Genomic DNA, 20,487 nt, shown 5'->3' on the forward strand with positions numbered 1-20,487 from the left:
AAGACCACATACTCTTGTTACATTTATACTAACAGTGTGAAGCAATTATACACATAGTAACTCTTATATTGAATAAGGTTTCTGGTTCATAATGTTGTTTTTCAGCACTAGAATGTCACACCACTGAAGTGGAGAAATAGAGTTTTTGTCCACCTAGATTGCATAAAGATGACAGACATGGGGTGACGGCATGTTGAGCGTAGTGTGACAGAAGATATGGTCCTTAATTCTCATCTACTTGTGCTGACCTCCAAAGAGATGCCAGTCTCTGCCGCATCTTTAGATGCTTGCTGGTCCAAGCAGGAGGTTGCCTCCCTAGACTCTAATTTCTGTCTGTAGTGGCGCTTGTAGATCTGGATATTGCTCTGCTTCTCTGACTCCCCTGTTGTGTAATGATCAGCAACCATCATATTGCTCCTTCTGCTGGAGTGGAATGGGTGTAAACTTAGAAAGATTGTATAAGATCCATCTGGCTTGACATTGCACATACGCCTTCCTTCTTTACCCAGAGGGAATCACACTGTATGAGGTTTCGGCAGGTTGTGTGCTCAAGGTAAGAAAGAGAGGAGGGAGTCATGCAAAGTGGCCTCCACCCAGTTTGTCTCAGAGACTGTCCTCAGATCACCTCTGCTGTCAGGTTCTTTGTCTCCACAAGTTGCTTCCCTTGCTTTCCCCTGCCTTTCCTCCACAGACATGGAGCAGTCATTCCTTTGCCCTTAAGGATGCCCTCATGTCCCTTCCTGTAAGCAGAGAAATCTTTTCTAGTGCAGAAATAGGAAAGAAAATACTTAATCATCTTTTTTTTCCCTTCTAAACCTATTCCCTGACATGAGGCCTAGGCTTTTGAAACTCAAAAACCATGAATGTATTTCTTCAGATTTTACATTCTGCTGTATTAACTTATCCCTAAGGAAACCGAGGCAGAATACTTGGCTGTCAATATCCTGGGAAAGGGTGTAGGATAACCAGAACAAAAGGTTAATTTTTGAGAAGTATTATTAGTCACACTTGCACATGTTATGTAGACTTTGTAGCTGCTATGTATGGAGTACCTCTTAAGTATCGAGTGGGGAGTGTGTGTGTATAATAAATTTTATAGAATCCTGAGCGTTATATTTCATAGTTTTTAGTAGAGGAAACAATTTCCAACAATGATTCATCAGATTGCTCAATCCTACAAAACACTCACACAAGTTGCAATTTGAGTTTCTTGGGTAGAGATTTATGTTCCATTTGTGCTTTTACTCTTACCCATCTAATTTGTTCTTGCATTACTGACCTTAGTTACTGAGACTAAATAATTGTTAGGTCTGTGGTTATGTATGCTTGGGTTTACTTTCTGAAGACATTACCTCCTCCAGTTGTAGAGATTATTAATTAAAATAGGTGTTTCTTTTGGTTTCAAATAGTGTTTTTAATGTATATTTTCATCTATTTGAAAAGCAGAGCAACAGGAGCCTGAAATTGCTTCAAGGTAATCCCTACGGATGGCAGGGCCCCAAGCATCCTGAGCCCTCATATTCTCTCTCTGTTTACACTATAAGGGATTGGGATTAAAAGCAGTGTCTGAACCTTGAAACAGTACTCTGATAATGGGATGAGGCTATCGCATGTGGTGGCTTAAACTGCTGGGCCACAAGTCCCATTTGGAAAATTTAACTCTTTATGGCTGTTCAAACAATGAATGCGCTATGGGCTAGTGCGTTAATTGGATAACACTAGCTACTACAACATGTAAACTCTGGAATTGCGGTAGTGTGCCACAGTAGAATTTTTTTTTATGATGATGATGATGCAGTGAGCATTCCACTATGGAGTCTTTCAGGATGCATACTCCTTTCTCCTTTCATACCCAAAGCATGTGCGGGAGAGGAAGTAAGATGACTCACGAGGATTTTTCGTGAGCTAAGCCTGAAAGTGGTAAATTAGTTTTGCTCATAGTGTGTTGAAGAGAAATTGTCACATGACCACACCTAACCACGAGGGGCTCAGGGAAGCAGAAAAATAGATTAAGAAACTATTCAATCTATTGCACAGCTAATTTGTATAAGGAGAAAAATTCTTACATTCTGTTGATGTGTATAACATACAATACTGCTTTTCTATATGCAGCAAAGTCAGACCAAGCTTTAGTGATCAACTTAGACAGTTATTCAGCTGATATAGCAGAGTATTCCCCAAACTGGAACCATCAGAGTGTCTCCCACATATTGGAATATACTAACCCCCTGAAATGTGAATCTTAGAAAATTATTGATGCAGTATGAGACCAAATTTCCAACACACAGCCAAGGAATCTATTTCTTGCCTGAAAAGTATGGAAATTTGTTAGGGATATCTTCCCAACTTCTGAAATACTGTATAGTATATTAATTTTAGTATCAGTTCAACTGTGTCTAAATATTTTTTATTGCTGCAATCTTTTTTTTTCTATTCATACCAAACTGACTGTTTCGTAAATTAGATTACAATCAGATGGCTAGATGGCAAGCTTTCATTTTGTTGGTAATATAGAGTGATTTGAACAATTCTGTTTTTTCAATTTTTTTCTTAAGAATGAATAGCTTTATGAGTATTTGTAGCCTAGTGGAGAGAACCTAATCCAAATGATTAGTCTCTGTTAGAATAAGTCATGTTGCTTATTAAGAGCTTAAGCTAGAGTCTTTGTTACAAATATGCTTGAAGCCACTAAAGTGGCTGCTGGGATAATTCTGACAAGGTGTGTTTATCTAAATTCAGCCCTAATATGCTTTGGTTTATCTCTTCATTTAAAACCTATGAAATGGGATGGAAATTCAATACTCATAAAATTTCAATTGTATTCAAAATGGAATTTTTCCTAGTATAGATTTGGTTTTCAGGGAAAGAACAAAAATAAAATACTTGCTCATAAAGTTGTATTTTCTCATTTGAAGATTTCAGTCTTTTTTATTGCTTTGAAACTTCTAGAAGTACTTAAAAAGGAATAAGCTAAGTAAAGAAAAAATACTTAGTATGTGTCTAATACTATTTTGTAACATTTCTCCTTCCTTGGCAAATCCCAGTTAATAACTTTGAACAATTGCGGAAATCGGTACATAGTGATTACATTTTACTGAGTGGAAAGTCCAATAAAAAGCAATTCCTCTCTAGTAAAATTCATGCAGAAACTGCAAAATGCCAACATGTTTTGCTATATGCAGCTGTATCCTCAGTATCAGTTATTTTCAAGTAATCATATTGATTTAAAGCCTGTTGTAATAATAATCTAGGTAAGAGAATAAATTTAATTCTCAGGGAGTTCAAATGAGAAATTTTCCTTGCTGATTCCAATGTCCAGATTGTTCTTTATTCTTCACTTTTGTGCTTGCTGACTTTGTTGACCATCCCTGGTCATTTTCTTCTGTGAAAACAACTAGGTCAGGGGATCAAGATCAAATTAGAGGTTTGTTTGGTTCCTTCAGGTGTCCAAATTATGTAAAAACCATTTTAATCTTAATTAGCATTGTAAAATATAAAGCTATGATACCTTGTGTCACAGTAAGGAGTATATGGAAAGACCTGATCCTTTTAGTTTAATTTCTATTTTTTAAATTTTTTTTATTACATTGCATTGTGACAGTTTTTTAGGCACTGGGAATCCCCCTACCCCTCCCCCAAATCTCCCCCTATGGTGGATTCCTCCATCTTGCTGCATTGCCACAGTTCAAGTTCAGTTGAGGTTCTTTCATTGCAAGCATATACCAAACATAGTTTAATTTTTAATAAAGTATTATTGATGTGAGTTAATTGAAATTTGTATTTGAGTACCTTGCTTCTGTATCTTCTCCCTCAATAACTCCCACAAATATCACTTGAAGGATATGTAGCAATAATAAATTTGTGACACAGGCTTTCTGGATTGGCCACTTACTTATTTTGCCATCTTGAATTAATGATTAATCTTAGTAAACTACACGATTTCAGTTCTCTGTCCTGTGAAACAGAATTAGTTTTATCTGCATCCAAGTTTGGGAGCTTAAATAAGATTATATGTGTAGAATACTTAGAAACCTAGTAAAAGCTCAATGATTGTTAGCTTGGTTATTTTCTTCTCATTTTATATGAAAGGCAAAGGTTGAAGGAAGGAAGAGTAAGAGGGAGGGAGGGAGGAGGGAAGAAGGAAGAGAGGGAGAGGAAAAAATGAATGAGAATATCTTTATTTGCTAGTTTACTCAAATGCCTGAAGATACCCAGGGTTGAGTCAGGCCAAAGCCAGGAAAACCATTCCTATCTTCCATATGGGTGGTGGGGACCCAACTTCTTGAACTTGCATCACCTACTAACTACATCACCTACTAACTGTCAAGGTGCATGTGATCAGGAAGCTCCAATGGACATGTAGCAGCCAAAATGGGACTCTGTTGTGACATGTGAGTGCCCCAAGTGGCAATTAGCACCTATGCCAAATGTTTAACCTAGTTATTTTAATTATATAGTCTATTTGAATGTTGGTTTTTTTTGTAAAAAAAAAAAAGGACTTATTTACTTATTTGAAAGTCATACCTATAAAGAGAGAAGGAAAGACAAAGAAAATGAGATATCTTTGATCTGCTGGTTCATTCCTCAGATGCCCACATTGATCAGGGCTGGGTCAGACTGAAAGCTTCTTCCAGGTCTGTCATGTGGATGGCAGGGACTCATACATTTGGGCTATCTTTGCCTGATTTTCACAGGCCAGTAGCAAGGAGTTAGAGGAGAAGGGAATAGCCAAGGGAACAGCCAAGGGAACAGTGCCATGAACTGGCACTCGTGAGCTGACACTGCAGACAGTGACTTTACCTACTATGCCACAATACCCACACTTATTTGAATGATCTTGAATGTATACTGAAAAAGAGGAGAAAGTTGCTTTGGAAATAAAATAAAATATATAAATATGATTAAAGAAACATTTGGACAAGCCTTTATAGGGGTGATAACTCAGGGAAAGAAAAATCATGTAAGGAATTTCATTTTCAGCATCCACTATAAACTTATGAAATATATCTAACTATGTCCATTTTGGAGATAGAAAATGAAAGCTTGAAGTATGTAAGTAACTTGCTTAGGATCATAAGAAGTGGCAATTGTGGGACTAGAATTCAAACCCATGTGTTTATAATTTTAAAGTCTTGAGACACTAGAATGGAAATAACTAGTTAGTAAAAATAAGTAAATATATATTTGGAAACAAAGTATTAAAATTAACATAGGTTATAATTAGGTAGCACTTTTTGTACTTTTAATCTAGATGCTGCCTTTTCTGTATGTTTGTCTTTTTTGTATTTGAATGTCTAATTACAAAATTTTCTGTCATATGTATGTTAGACATACAAACTACTGGCTCTCAGTGTTCTAGCAGCTGTGTGGTTCTGGTGATGTGGATTCACTCTCCTATGTTATGGTAGAACTAATAATAATGATCAAATTGATAGGGGTGGTTTTAAAGGTAAAATCATACAGTGTTTCTAAAGGACAACTTAAATAGTGATTCAATGGTGCTTCGTTTCAGAGCAAGGTTGATTTGGCACAAAGGATGTAGAGATTCGAGAATATGAGGTGACATTTTAAAATCAGCTAAACCATAGGAAAGACCTGTGAACAAGAATGCTGAGTTTTTAAGATGGGAGAGGGCGTTCTTTTGAATTATTTTATCAACTGAGTATTTTTCAAACCAGTCCAAAATTCTTTGAGAAATTTGGTGACATCTTATAAAATTTAAGCAGAGGGATCTTAGTTGCACTGCTTAAATAACAGATGCACAGGGCCATAGAAGGAAGAATGCGCTGCTCTGTGAGAATAGAAATACTTTGGCAAGATTTTTGAATTACCTGACAGTTTTATAGTAGCTGTGTCAACTCATCATTCATGGCTGCAACTAAATGTTGGAAATACTTCATGATAAAATATAAAGCCTGTGTTTTTCTCCACATTTTTACAAAATCTCTGGCTAATGAAATGCCAGCCAACAACTTCCTCTTAGGTATTGTCTATTAGAGGGTTGCCTGTTTTAGAGGAAGTGGAATCAACCATGTAAATTGTCTTCTTTCTACATCTAGCATTTGCTGTCAACCTGTTAAACTTACATGCAGCTCTCAAAATTTATATCCACTGGGATGCCGCCGGCAACCCAAGAGTTCAGATCAACAAACATCCGAATACATACTCTGTGCTAGCTCCTATCAGAGAGAGATGAAGTGGAGGAAACAGGGAAAAATAACATTCACCCATTAACTTAAAAGAGCTCTTGATGAATTGTAGGTATTTGGACAAGTATATTTAAGCATAGTACTCTAGGAAAAAATTTCAGTAGGGACACATTACAAAATGTTGAGAAGACAGCAAAGCAAGTGAGGTTGGTTCTAAATGAAGAGGTCCTGGAATTCTTCCAAGAGGAGATTAAGTTTGATCTGATCATAAGTTAGACTTCGTAAAACAGAAGGAAATGGGAGAGAAAGAACTATGTCAGGAAAGAAAAGCACATAGTTAGACCTGGTAGCAATTAGGGCACAGGTGCATTGGTAGGGCGGATAGTGCAAAAGTCAACAGTAGTTGTTGAGGAAGGTAAGTAAGTAAATGGATTAGTGAGACAGGACACAAGTGAGCCCAACTTGGAGCAGTGATGGTGGAGTGAATAGAATGTTTAAAAAACTGAAATTGAGATACATGTTGTAACTGCAAGATACAGAATTTTGATATTGATTGGACAGATGCAGATTGAAGGCAGAACCCATACCTAAGAGTATGAGAAGTTAATCCAGGGAAATGAGTTGATTGTGGGGGACAAAATAAGGTGCTTAAGATGTAGCTAGATGAGCATAATGCGGTAATGAGTGGTGAGACCTGGATTTCAGGAGCAGTTAGTTTTGATTTCTGTTGGTGTTTTGGGGAGTTTATGTTCTTATAGAGAGAAGTAGTAGAAGATGACAAAGAAAGCAAGGGGGCAGAGATCTTGCAAAGAACCTAAAGGTTGGTTTTTATTTCAAGAGAGTAAGAACATCTTCCGCTGCCAACTTGTACTATAACTACATTTAGATCCTCACATCAAAGAAGGAGTTTATACATGTTGCACTATGTTTTATTTTCTGCTTTTGCTGCTGAACAACCATTCATGTAATGTAAGTGCCTTCCTGGTTTTTTACTAATACCTTCAATGAAAAGAGCAGGCCAATTCTTGAGCTGAGAATTAAAGATTTTTGTGTTTATATACATCAACTTCTTAATTCAGCCCTCAGCATCTGAGGGAGAATGACAATTATCTTTTTTCTCATTATCTAATGAATACTTTTGATTTGTTCTGTTCATATTTCTGAGTTATATCACAATTTTTAAAGAAATTAAAGATATAATAAAAACAACTTTATAAGAAATTTTGAAAAGAGTTTATTTAAATACAGGGACAAGCATTGTAGTTCAGATAGTTAAACTGATGCTGGCATCACATATGGGCAAGGCTTCATGTTCCAGCTCCCCTACTTTGGATCCAGCTCTCTCCTAATGGCCTGGGAAAAGTAGTAACAGATACTCCAAATGTCTGTGCCACTACATGCATTTGGGAGACTCAGATGGAGTTCCTGATTCTTGCCTTTGTCCTTGCTTAGCCCTGGTCATTAGAACCATCTGGAGAATGAACCAGCAGTTGGAAGATCTCTCTCTCTGTGTCTGCTGCTGTCTCTCTCCCATTGTCTCTTCCCCATTTCAAATAAGTAAATCTTTTTTTAAAAAATAATTTAAACATAACAAACATAGTTTTAGAAGTTATTTCTTTTGGGCCCGGCATGATAGCCTAGTGGCTAAAATCGTCGCTTTCAGTGCTCCAGGATCCCATGTGGGCGCTGTTTCTCATCCTGATTGCTCCACTTCCTATCCAATAGCTCACTACTTGTGGCCTGGGGAAGCAGTTGAGGACAGCCCAGAGCCTTGGGACCCTGCACCTGCATGGGAAACCTGGAAGAAGCTCCTGGCTTCTGGCTGTGGATCAGCTCAGCTCCGGCCATTTTAGCTACTTGTATACATACAGCTGGAGCTGGGAAAATTCAGAGCCTGGAGTTTCTTCTGGGTCTCTCACATTGATGCAGGATCTCAAGGACTTTTACCATCCTCTGCTGCTTTTCCCAGGCTATAAACAAAGCTGGATCCAAAATGGTTCAGCCGAGACATGAACCAGCACCCATAAATGATGCATTGCTTGAAGGTGGAAGATTAGCTTGTTGAGCCACTGTACCAGTCCCTATAACAAATGTAGTTGTGTCCACTTAAACCTTGGTGCACAAACAGCATCATTTATAAAAATAAAAGTATTCAGCTTCTCATAGCCAAATACTTTTGTGACCAAATATTGTATCATAAAGTCCTTCATATTGACAATGACAGTTTACACGGTAATGTCATATTTCCTTTTTCTCTTTCACAAATATGGTTTGCTATCCAATAGCAGAGTTACAGAAAAGTCAGCTAGGTAGTAGTCATCTGAAGAACCCCAGTCTAAGAATTCATCTACATTATCAATTGCACTATCAGCATTAGAACAAATAGTGCCAATTTCATTCTTTTGTATTTTATTTTCTGTTATGTCTACTAATCATGCAATGTCTCCTTGTAACAATTCTCCTGTCATAGATGTTATGGGAGAAAAATGAAAAGAAAAATTCAAAATTCCCACTGTTTTAAAGTTATATATAGAATCCAAAGATGATATCTTCTGGGAAAAATGTAGTATTTTGGGCAATCAATGTAATAAAAGCACCAGAAAATGAAAATGTTTCAACATTCTATCATTCCCCTGAAAAATCCCATTGTTCTTCCAGTTAATAGTTCCTAGTATATGTAGGAATAATCAGTGACTAATGATAAAATGGCAAAGATTTCAATATTCAGAAAAGTTAAGATTACTAAGCACAAACAGTGTATTTTGGAAATATGGATGGGTTGAATTTAGCCATATGATAGCTGGAAATATAAATTTTATGTTTTAAAAGAAATAAAGTCTTTGTTCATTAGTAAATCTCCATAAAAATGATAAAATACCAAACTGAATAAGTTTTTAGAATTTCTCAAAAAGAAACTCAAAACATGAGTTCAGTATTTGTAAAACAGGTTAACAATAATGTTCCTTGCTCATTAATACTACATAAATAAAAGATTCATTAACACATAGTATTATCGTTAGTATCATTACAGATAATTTCTTCCACTTTTATTTGCTGGGAACAAAGAATACATTCATCAGTGTTTTCCACAGAAACATAACCAACAGCATATGGGAGGGGCAGGTGTATATAAGGAGAGAGGAAGAACAGGGACCAACAGAAAATTGAAGGCATTGGTTCACACAATTGTGGAAGCTGGCAATTCCAAAAATCTGCACGAAACTTTGGCAAAATGGAAACTGAAGTGGGGGAGTTGATGTGTCCTTCAGTGTAAAGGCCATCTGCATAATGCTGAATCCTTGAATGCAAAAGCAGAACTCCTATTCCTGTGGTGGAGAGAGAGCTCTGCTCTCTGTTCTTTGATTAATTTCTTCAGCATACTTATCTCCCCAAAGCCTCCACTGGCAAGTCTCAGTACATTGAGACCTAGCAATCAACACATGATTCATGGGAGAAGATCAACATCCAGTTCATAAGAGATGAGCCTTTGCCTAGCTCCACAAGGCTTTTTGGGAATCCACAGTGAGAGAGCATCCTAAGGATAAAGGTTTTTCACATTAGACAGTGGATACATAGACTGAGGAGTGTTCTGTTGACTATGCACAGAATTTTAACACTTAAAAGATTTGTTGTTAGTAAGAATGTGGCATTCAGCTCTACTCTAGGATCTTGAAAAAAATAGCTTCTCCTCATAGAGTTTCTAAATGAATGCATGCGTGAATGAAAACTTTAATATTTTCTCTGACATCAAGATAAATAAAAAATACTTGTAGAGTATTCCCTTTAAGCATTTTCATAGTCTAGCTGATTATCGTTTCTATACCTAAATGTAAACGGAAGTGAAGTCATTGGCATTACCCTACAAAGTCTGCAGAGCAATGATAGAGATAACAAAACTGGCTGTTGGAGTCCAATTTTTCTTTCGTGTAGAAACTGTGAAAGTGTTGCTGTGTGCCACATTGTCTTTCAGAAAAACAGAACTGGTGGGAGAAAGGTAGAGCAGAGAGTCATATACCAACCTGTTTGACTTCTGATCAGAAAATGAAGTACTGAACAACAGAATGTTTGAAAAGATAAAATTGAGTCCCATATGCACAGAGTAAGAATGAGGGGGAAATCCTTTTCAATATAATTAAACAGACAAGTGTGCCATGAATTGATAAAATCCAGTCAGCCTGAAAATGTGAGCATCAAGTGTAATTGTGCAGAATGATAAGATGATCTCAGTTATTTAGGAATCTTATAGGCTTGTGTTGGCCGTGGAAGACCGACAATATTTTATCGGCTGTTTTTTAAGAATTTGGATTTAAACTCAGTTGTAGGAACCACTAAAAGGAGAATTCTTAATTGTTTTGGCTGAAAAATGATGAAATCTTTCAAATATTACAAAAATTTGTAAATTCCTCAGGGTATTGGGCGAACAGGCTATGTGTCTCTCAATTGTGGGTACTATGCCAAACACTTTGAGTATGCAGCAATAAATAGAATAGATAGAATGTGGTTCATTTTGTCTTCGCATCTGTCAGGGCAACTAAAATGCCCATTTTTCCCCTCAGTAGCTAATAATTTCAGTAATGAAAATTATGTTGCAATGAACTCCAGAATATGAACCATTTCAGTAAATTTGGAGTTGTCAAAATTTTCATTTATCTGTGCAGCTAATTAATTATTTTCAGATTTTGTCTCATGAAATAATCCTGATGTAGGTAGGTAAGTGTTCTGCTTTCCAAGAATAGGATAAAGAAATCCTAGGTTAAGTTGATTTGGTTTTCACAACAGCCTGTAAGGTGGATATTGTCCTGGTTAAAACAAATGCGGGCTTCTAGGAGCAGTGAATTGAATACCTTGCTGAGGATCACAGGGTCAGAAAATGGCAGAGAGAGGATTGATTGTATTCTGATTCTAAAACCGAGTGTCAGGATAGTGTTCTTTTCTCAAAACTATGCTGACAGGAGAGCAGAATTTGAAACTCACTAATTGGAAATTCAGATCTTTCTATACACACATTGATGTACGTGTGTACACACACACGATGCCTTTTTGTATATACATTCACATGAGGTCATCAGAATTCTTGTGGAAATATCTGTTGTAATAAAAACAGTGTGATTTTTCAGGGATATACATGTGCTTTAGCCAACGCTTGAAGGACCCACATGCTTTATCAGACTCTGTGCTTCAAGTCTGGCTACTCCTCTTGGAATTCCAGCTTGCTCCTTATGTGTACTCCAGGAGAGAGTTGATGGCTCAAGTAGTTGTGTCCCTGCCACCCACATGAAAGACCTAGCCTGGGTTCCTGGCTCCTCACCTTGGCCTGGCCCAGTCCCACCTGTTGCGGACATTTAGGGAATGAACCATCTTAGGGAAGACCGCCCTCAATCTATCTTTATCCCTCTGCCCTTCAAATAAAGTGAAAATGCATTTTAAAAAATTGATTTACATTTTAATTTTGCTTGTACACTGACTTTTTGAGCTCCTTTTATTTGTTTTCATACTCAAGCATATGCATACTAAAATTATGTTTTATATAAATCTTAAATATACTAATGTTTATATAAATTATCAACTCATTACAATTTCAGTTTAATGCCAATACATTAGAAATTCATTGATTCATGGGACTTAAAGATCTTGGAACAGATTAATAGGACTTAAATATCCTCAAAGAGATTAACGCCTATGCTTTTAAGCAAAGTCATAGATAAGCCATTTTAGAAAGTTAAGATGCTGAACACATTTTTAAAAAAATAAGTCCTTCCAGCAGAAGTAGGAGAACTGATAATTTAGCCAAAAATATGGAGGTAAGTGGAGTTAGTTTCTCATATTTCCACATTTGTAATTACCAAATTCTAAAGGATGGAGTTTTATTAATATTTATTAATTCATTTCGTTTTATTCTGATTTTCCATTATACAATTCTGTAAGTATAGGGCTTCCCCTTTTACCCTCCCATTCCTCTCTCAACCTTCTCCTCTCTGTTTTGTCCCCTGTATTTTACAATTATATTGTCCTGTTGTGTCTGAGGATAATCTCAGTGTTGTGTTCATAGATTAATCTCCCTGACTATACCATAAGCTTCAAAATATCACTCCTTTATGTTTGAGTTCCTGTAGTTCTACTGTGTTTTCTGAAACTAGCAGGCAAGCTATCCTTACTGACTGAATAGACTGTTTCCCAGTGGAGTTGGCAGCTAACGTAGGTTACAAGCTGCCATCATCATCTCCATGACTATGAGTCACCACCTAGGGAGATTAATCAAGTGTTCTGCTAAAAAGTAGTGAAAAAACTAAGTGAAACTGAGCAAGCAAACTTTGAAATTGTAAGTAAATTTTCATTCTTAAGGAATTAAACCTTTTTAAAGAAATGTCTTAGACACATGTCATATTTAAAAAGCACCTTAGTTCACTTCTTGTTCACGTGTATCACTGCAGAATCCCAACATGCTAGGCCATTGGAAATGTGGAAGCCTCATGAGGAGGTTTTGCTGAGCAAAAAAGGAAAGCAAATATAAGCAGAGAGCACTTATCTTGAAAGGTCAAGTTCCCATACTGGCTTCCAATCTGTTTTTGTTTATGTAGAAAAAGCAAAAACTGTGTTTTCATAATTTTAGTGGTAATTTTCTCTTTGCCTTTTTAATACTTAAAGTATGTTGCAGAATAAAAATAGTACAAGAATAAAGAAAAGATTTTCATATGATAGAGTTGTCAATCCATCAGAAGAAACTAACAATTCTAAATAATTAAGTACCTGTAACAACTTCAAATGTCAGAAAACCTAACCCAACTGCAAAGAGCAATGTACAAATATATCATTAAATATGTCAATGACCACTGTCAGTAATTGAAATAAAAACTAGAAAATTAGTAAGCATGTATAATACACACAACTCATATATTTATAATATTCAAATATATTGAGCCGTTTAGCCTGTTCCATTGACCTATGTGCCATTTTATGCAAGTACTATTCTGTTGTTTTTTTTGTGATATAGTTCAATAAACAGGGATTTCCCTCCCTTTTTCCCCTCCCCTCCGCAGTTTTCCTCCATAGTATTACAATACTATAGACTTCGACAGCAGTCACAAGGCCATCATTCTGCTATGCAAGTGTTCTGTGACGTTGTAGGTATAGAGAATTATAGGAAGTCCAGCATCCTAATGTTAAGATATATTTAACAGTTTCACTGGGAGTCCATCTTTTATTCAGCAGTTCATATGCATGCTGCAATATATTTTCACTTCTCAGTATGCTAGTCTCTATTATACAATACCTTAGATGAATATATGCGTATGCATGTTTACCTATGTGTCTATTGATGCTGTATTTTGCATGAAGGTATAATTTGCAGAAGGTAATCTTACTCCCGTTGTTCTTTAATTTTGGCAAAATTGTAAATTTTGGAATACTCCATAAACACAAGTTGAGTGCACCACTAATCACAATAATAAACAAGTAAAAAGCATAGGGAGTACAGTTCCATAGGAGTATAAACAGGGATAAAGCACAATCAAAGCACAAAATGTCTGTTTTGTTTCTTTATATTATTTTTTTATCTTTTTATTCTGTATTAAGTACTACATATAAGAGAAAACATGATTTTTGGGGGGGTACTGGCTTATGTCACTAAGGAAGAAGTTTGCTGCTGTTCCTGAAACAAAACAGATTTTTTTTTTGTTGGCTGAGTAGTATTCCACAATGTACATGTGCTACATTGTTTCCATTGATGGATAACAGAATTAATTCCACATTTTGGCTATTGTGAATTGAGCTGTAGTAAATGTGGGAGTGTAAGTAACTCATATGTTGATTTCATTTGGAGGAATAAATTCCCAGGAGTGGGATGGCTGAGTCTGTGATAGATCTATTTTCAGATTTCTGAAGAATTTCTAAGGAATCTGCAGCATATTTTCCATGATGGTTGTACTAGTTTATATTCACACCAACAGTGTATTGGGGGACATTTCTCCAATTCCCACCCTATTCTTGCCAAAATGTATTGTTTTTGTTTTTATTTTGTTTGTTTTTTAGTTTTGGACCAAAGTCATTCTTAGTTTAGGTGAAACCTCATTATGGTTTTTATTTGCATTTCTTTGATGTCTAATGATCCTGAGCATTTGTATGTGTGCGTGTGTCGGCCATTTGCATTTTGTTCTTTGAAAAATGCCCATTTATGTCCTTTACCCATTTTTAACTGTTTTTGTTTTGTTGTTCTTGATTTTTCTGAACTCTGTATAGATCATATACATCAATCCTATGTTATATAGTTCACAAATATTTCTTCCTATTTTGTCTGTTGCCTTTTACACTTTGCTGAGTACTTTCTTTGCAGAAAAGATTTTTGCTTGATGTGTTCCCATTTTTCAACTTTTACTGTCTTGGCTTCTGAGGTGTTTCCTAGAAGTCTTTGTTTATGCCAGTGTCTTACATGGTTTTCCCTATGCTTTCCTCTAGTAATTTGTATATATCAGTTCTTAGATTTATATCATTGATCTGTTGAAAGTTGATTTTTGTGTAAGATACAAAGGCAGGGGTCTGCTTTCATACTTCTGTATATGTACATCTAATTTTGTTACTACTATTGGTTGAAGAGATTCTCCTTTATGCAGGGGTTGGTTTTACCTCATTTTCCAAAGATCAGTTTGTCACAATTGTTGTAACTATGTGACTCAATTTCTAGACTTTCAATTCCATTCCATTGGTCTAAATTGCCACCGTCCTGTGAAAAGGAAACGTTTATTACTGAAAGTGGGCTGCTTATATACAGTTCTCCACCAATCACTCCTTCCCGTGGGTCCACTTGGGGCTGCATGATAGGCCAGTAACAATGACATAATTGCAGCAGGGGCATTAGCCTATCCCCATGACTTCCTGTTTACCTGCTGGCAAGACCAACTCTGCCTGGCCCTGGGACAGCCGCCATCTTGCGACGGCCCCTGATATGTGTGGGGTCAGCTCCTGGTGCATCACTCCCCACACTATATGTCTATTTTTGTGCCAGCTGTTTTCGTCTTATCTTTCCTGTTATATGTCTTAAAATCTGTATTGTGATGTCTCTAGCATTGTTCTATGTTTTAAATGAGTTATCTATTTATTTGAAAAGTAGAAGAGAGATGGGGGAGAGGGTTAGAACTAGAGCAGCTAGGACTCGATCCAGCACCCATAGGGGACACTAGCAGCTTTAACTGCTATACCACACAGCACCAGCTCCTCTAGCTTTGTTCTTGTTTAAGATTTTTTTTTTTAAAGAAAGGCGTTTAGAATCCCGTTTTTATCATTATTTAATGAAAGTTTCTTTTTTTCTTTTGTTTTCCTTGTCATACTACCTACTGAAAATATTTAAGAAATCAAGTCAGGGGAAATTATGCGAAAATGGGAAAGTAAGTTTGCATTATGGAAAAAAACACAGTGTATGACTTAGTAACTTGGTCTTGGGGGAAGTATAGTAAATATCAATGTTTAACAGTCAGCAGAATGTGTTGTGGCTACCTAACAGATACCTACTGGATTTACACTTCATTAGGTGGATAATGAGCTTTACATATTTTGAGACTAAAAATAATCAGACCAACCTTAGTAGTTTGTAACAGTAAGTGCCAAAAATCTGAGATAGGTGCTTGGAAGTTGATTTTGATTGCTTGTTTTTAACATTGCTAATAAATTTTGCATGTTTGATTATATAATATTACTTTATAATTCTTTGCCCTGATTGTAAATGTTTATACCAACAAATTGGTCATTTGAGCCAACGTTAACAAAATAATTCTTTATCATGATGATAGGAGCTAGATCTTTTTCATTCAATTCCATCCTTAAAATAACTAACATATGCAACCAAGTAGTTTAGAGTAAAAAAAAAAAGCTGTTGAACTGAATTAACTATATAAATCCAGATTCAAAGCTATCCATGCAGTCCAACCTATTGTGCAAAGTAATACCCAAATTCCTTGGGACCTGGAGCAATGGCTCAATGACTCAATCCTTACCTTGCAAGCACCAGGATCCCTTATGTGTACCAGTGCATGTCCCAGCTGCACCACTTCCCATCCAGATTCTGCTTGTGACCTGGGAAAATAGTAGAGGATGACCCAAAGTCTTGGCATCCTGCACCCACATGGGAGACCCAGATGAAGCTCCTGGCTACTAGTTTCAGATGGGCTCAGCTCCGGATGTTATGGCCATTTGAAAAGTGAACCAGAAAATGAGAGATCTTTCTGTTTGTCCTTTCTGTAAATCTCTTTCTAATAAAACTAAATCTTTCAGAAATCATATGAGGTTCTTAGCAAAATGCTAATGCTAATTTGAAACAAAAATTTATACAATTTTTATTTTGGCTGCTAAAATAATTAAATGAATTGTTACTACCTTTAAAAATTTTTGAGCATCACAGTGTACTATATTAATAACAAAAAGCATGAAAATATCTACTTGAAAGATTTAGCATAATTTCACTAGATGTATAATAAATTCTCAATTTGTATGGTATCAACAATTTTGTTTCTCTCTTGTGTAAGTAGTAAGCAAGTTAAGAATAGTTAACCTTGAATTGTCTAAAGAATGGTTCGGAGAAAACAGCCATTCGAAGTTTACTAAATGGATTTTTACCTGCAAGCTTGTAGAAGCAAATTAAATATAAATTGATTTTTCTGAAAGAAACAGAACTGATGAAGCCAATAGCTTTCTTTTATAATTGTGTAAAGCTGAAAATGTTTAATAAGTATCTAATTTACACAAATCAGTCTGGAATGAAAAATTATATCACTCATTTCACTAAACCCATTAAGAGAAATTATAGGAGGGAAAAAATGAAAGTTTAAAATACTGAAGTTTTAATTCATATATTTATGAATTAAATGTCAATTGGACTTGCTATTACATGGTATTTAAAGAAAGCTATGATATACTTTCCTCTTTTAAGGTGTTTGGCATTATGAGGTACAGAAAGTAAAATTAGTTTATTATGTAGAATATGCATGCCATAGGAGAAACACAATCAATATTTTATAGTCAATATAAATATTTAATTGTTTTAATTATCAATTCATCTCTATATACATATCCATCTATTCATTTTTCATTACTTAATTTAATAATTACTCCTTCAGAAGTCATTTGGCCTAAGCAGTTAAGAAGCCACTTACAACACCTGTGCCCTATATATGTGTGCCTAAGTTCGGTACCCAGCTCAAGGTCCTGCTAGCACCTTCCTGCTAATGCAGACCCTGAGATGAAGAGATGATGGCTCAAGTGATCCGGTTTCTGTCACCTCTGTGGGAGACCTGGATTTATTCCTCCTCTGGCTTCAGCCCTGCCTTAATCCTGGCCATTGTGGGCATTTGGGTAGCAAATCAGTAGATGTAAGCATATCTAGGCTCTGTCTCTGTTTCTCACAAACAAATAATGTTTTCTTTAAAATAAAACATCTATAGCTCTTCAGTGACCACAGAAAAATTGAGAAATGTGAAAGAGAATAACATGTGATTCTTTTTTTGGATGGAGAGACTAATGTGGTAGACAGTTGTAGAGAAAGAGTAGGTTTAATATCAGGCATAAATGTGAGGTTCAAGTCAAGACTGAACTGCAAAGGAGAAAGTGATTCTGTTGCAGAAGTATGGACACTGCTTATTTTGTTTCAGCACACATTGTGCAGAATCTAGGTCAGTGCTTGGGACAGGGTAGGTTTAAGTAACTTTGCACTGACTGTCTCTGGAAGTATTCCTGGAACAGTATGTCATGGAAAAAGTGAACCCAAATGTGGCTCTTAAAGCAAGGAGAAATACATTTTCCACTCCATGAAACCTCTCCAGTGACATGAAACATAATCTACACTTAGAAAACACAGAGTAAGACTCTTAACAGTGCTGTCATATAACACGTTTCTGCACACTTTCCCTTTCCTGTCTGCAGTCACATTCTACTCCAGTAGAGTGAGAAAAAGTGGCTTGTGAATGGGTGAGAAAACAGTAAGAAAAAGGAAGTCCAGCTTAGCTTCCCCTCACAATGCTGAGAGATCTGCCTGCTTATCTCCTCTTCTGCTGGGGGAGAAGTCCTGTGTGTGAGTTAAATTTGAAGTGACAGTTAATATATTAGACTAGACATTCTAATTTTACTGCCATACAATGAGAACAGGACCTCGTATTACGCTAGCATGGTTAAAAAAGACGAGAGACTTGACTTTTCATCCACGGACAGAGGAAATGCTACCCCGTGCACAAATTTAAAAGGAGAACTAAGACAAATGAAGTTGCTTCACTTAAACAATATAAGTCTTCTTGATTATTTGTCTTAGAAGTTATATTTTGAAAACTTTATGTATTTTTATTGGAAAGGGAGATTTACAGAGAGAAAGTTATTCTGTCCATTGGTTCACTCCTAAATGGCTGCAAGTGAAAGCTGAGCCAATCTGAAGCCAGGAGCCAGGAGTTTCTTCTAGATCTCCCACATGGGTGCAGTGTCGCAAGGCTATGGGCCAACCTCAACTGCTTTCCCAACTCATAAGCAGGATGCGAAGTGGAACAACCATGACACCAACTGGTGATCATATGGGATGCCAGCACTTGTAGGTAGGGAGTTAGCCTGTTAAGTCACTGTGCCAGCCAAGGAGGTTATATATTTTAGAGAGTAAGAATGGAAGGCAAAATATTAAGAGATTTAGATCAGGATATATGTGAAGGTCACATGAGCAAATTTTTAGAGGAAGCAAAATATTGCAATCAATTGCCACTAAAATAGATTTTTAAGTGAATAAATGAAAAATCCTTGTAATAACAAAATGAATAGTTGAAGTTAGGCGTTTTTGAAAGTGTGTTGTAGGATAGAGTCATGTGACTAGAATGTTGTCTTGTAAGGGTTATCAGAGAGAAGGGCTATAAAATAGGATGGTGATGGTGATGGAAGAGCATCCTTACTGCATGGCACAATTCCAGACAGTGACATTTCAGTTCTATTTAGCTAGGGGTGTTATACACATGGGATAATTCTTGTGCAGTAGACTGACAGAGCCACTCGAAAGTACATACCACTGCTCAGTTACAGTGAATTACTTCTTTATGCAGTCAAAATGTCATGATTGGGCCATGCAAACTTTGGTGGCAGGGTATGATTATATTTTCTTTCCTGGACTATATTTCTCCTAGATCCAGACAATCCCAGTCACTAACACTCTCATCTGTGAGGATTAGCAATATGTATGCATAGACACTAGGCATTTCATAATATTTTGTGTGTGTGTCATATGTCTTTTTTAAAATTTTTATTTTTTGACAATGTTTACATAGTTGATTAGAGTGATAAGGGTCAAGGGCTGCAGGAAGGTGGGTTAAATTATTCCCACATTCTCTTTTTCTCCTTCCTGTATCTGGGGGAAGGGGGAAATAATGAGAGAAGCCACACCCAGCCTTCCAAACACCACTACACCCTAGGTCCAGCCACTCAACACCACTCCAGGGTCCCCAATGTGAGGCTTGCTCTGAGGGTCTTGCTCAAGAGGTTTCAATAGTTCAACAGTTCTGAATTACTGCCAATCTCGCCACTCCAAGCATGGTGAAATCTCTCCAGATTCCACACTAGAGTTTCCATTTTCCCAGATAATTCATTGCCAACACTTGGCTGGGGTAGTTGATCAATTTGCTCTGCCCTCCATCTTCTGTTGTGGTACCAGGTGTTCTCTGCAGACTCCAATGTACTGCCATGTCCTCTATGTGCACCTGGATATGCTGTCCACTGCTCCATCTAAGCCACTGAGGAGGCCCAGCTCTAACACATGCACTCCCACGATCAGACCACAGAATTCTCTCCATGGTTAGGGTTCTGAGTCCAGGAGTTCAGTTGGGGGGATACTCAAAGAAATCTCATCTGAGGTGATTCCAGACCTGATTTCATAATATTCTACAAGACCATGTGTATTAACAGATTTTCACATGACATGATAATATGTACATTGCCCAATATGTACACTTTACAGTCTTCATAAAAAAATACTCTGCAGATGAAAGAAATGGGTGTAGAAAAGTAAAGTAAAATAGCTGACAAGTTTTGCAATTAGTATCTGTAGTCAGGTCTGGCTAATGGCTAGGCATACATCCTTATCTCTTTTTGCTATTTTTTTTTAATGTTGCACTGTGTATGTGAGATAAGTTTTGCACTAAAGTCTCTTTTTCAGGATCTTTCAAATTCTGAAGTCACTTTTTAAAATGAGTGTTTTTTTTTAATGTGAAATCCGTTAGGCAGAAAAAAAGCAACTTGGCAATAAGTTTCAACCACTACCCTGTGCCAACTAATTATCAAAGGGCCTAATGCTTTGATACTTTGCAAGTGTGATCTTAAGATAATGGAGTGAGGT

General features: G+C 36.6%; 1 protein-coding gene across 4 annotated transcripts in view; it reads left to right on the top strand.

Moving 5' to 3' along the window:
- Positions 1–20,487, top strand: part of DMD (dystrophin) — a 1,921,612-nt gene that overhangs the window by 1,366,720 nt on the left and 534,405 nt on the right. The window lies entirely within an intron of this gene.

The sequence above is a fragment of the Ochotona curzoniae genome, unplaced genomic scaffold (assembly GCF_017591425.1).
Source record: "Ochotona curzoniae isolate NIBS_2020 unplaced genomic scaffold, NIBS_Ocur_1.0 contig_1274, whole genome shotgun sequence".
Lineage (NCBI taxonomy): Eukaryota > Metazoa > Chordata > Mammalia > Lagomorpha > Ochotonidae > Ochotona > Ochotona curzoniae.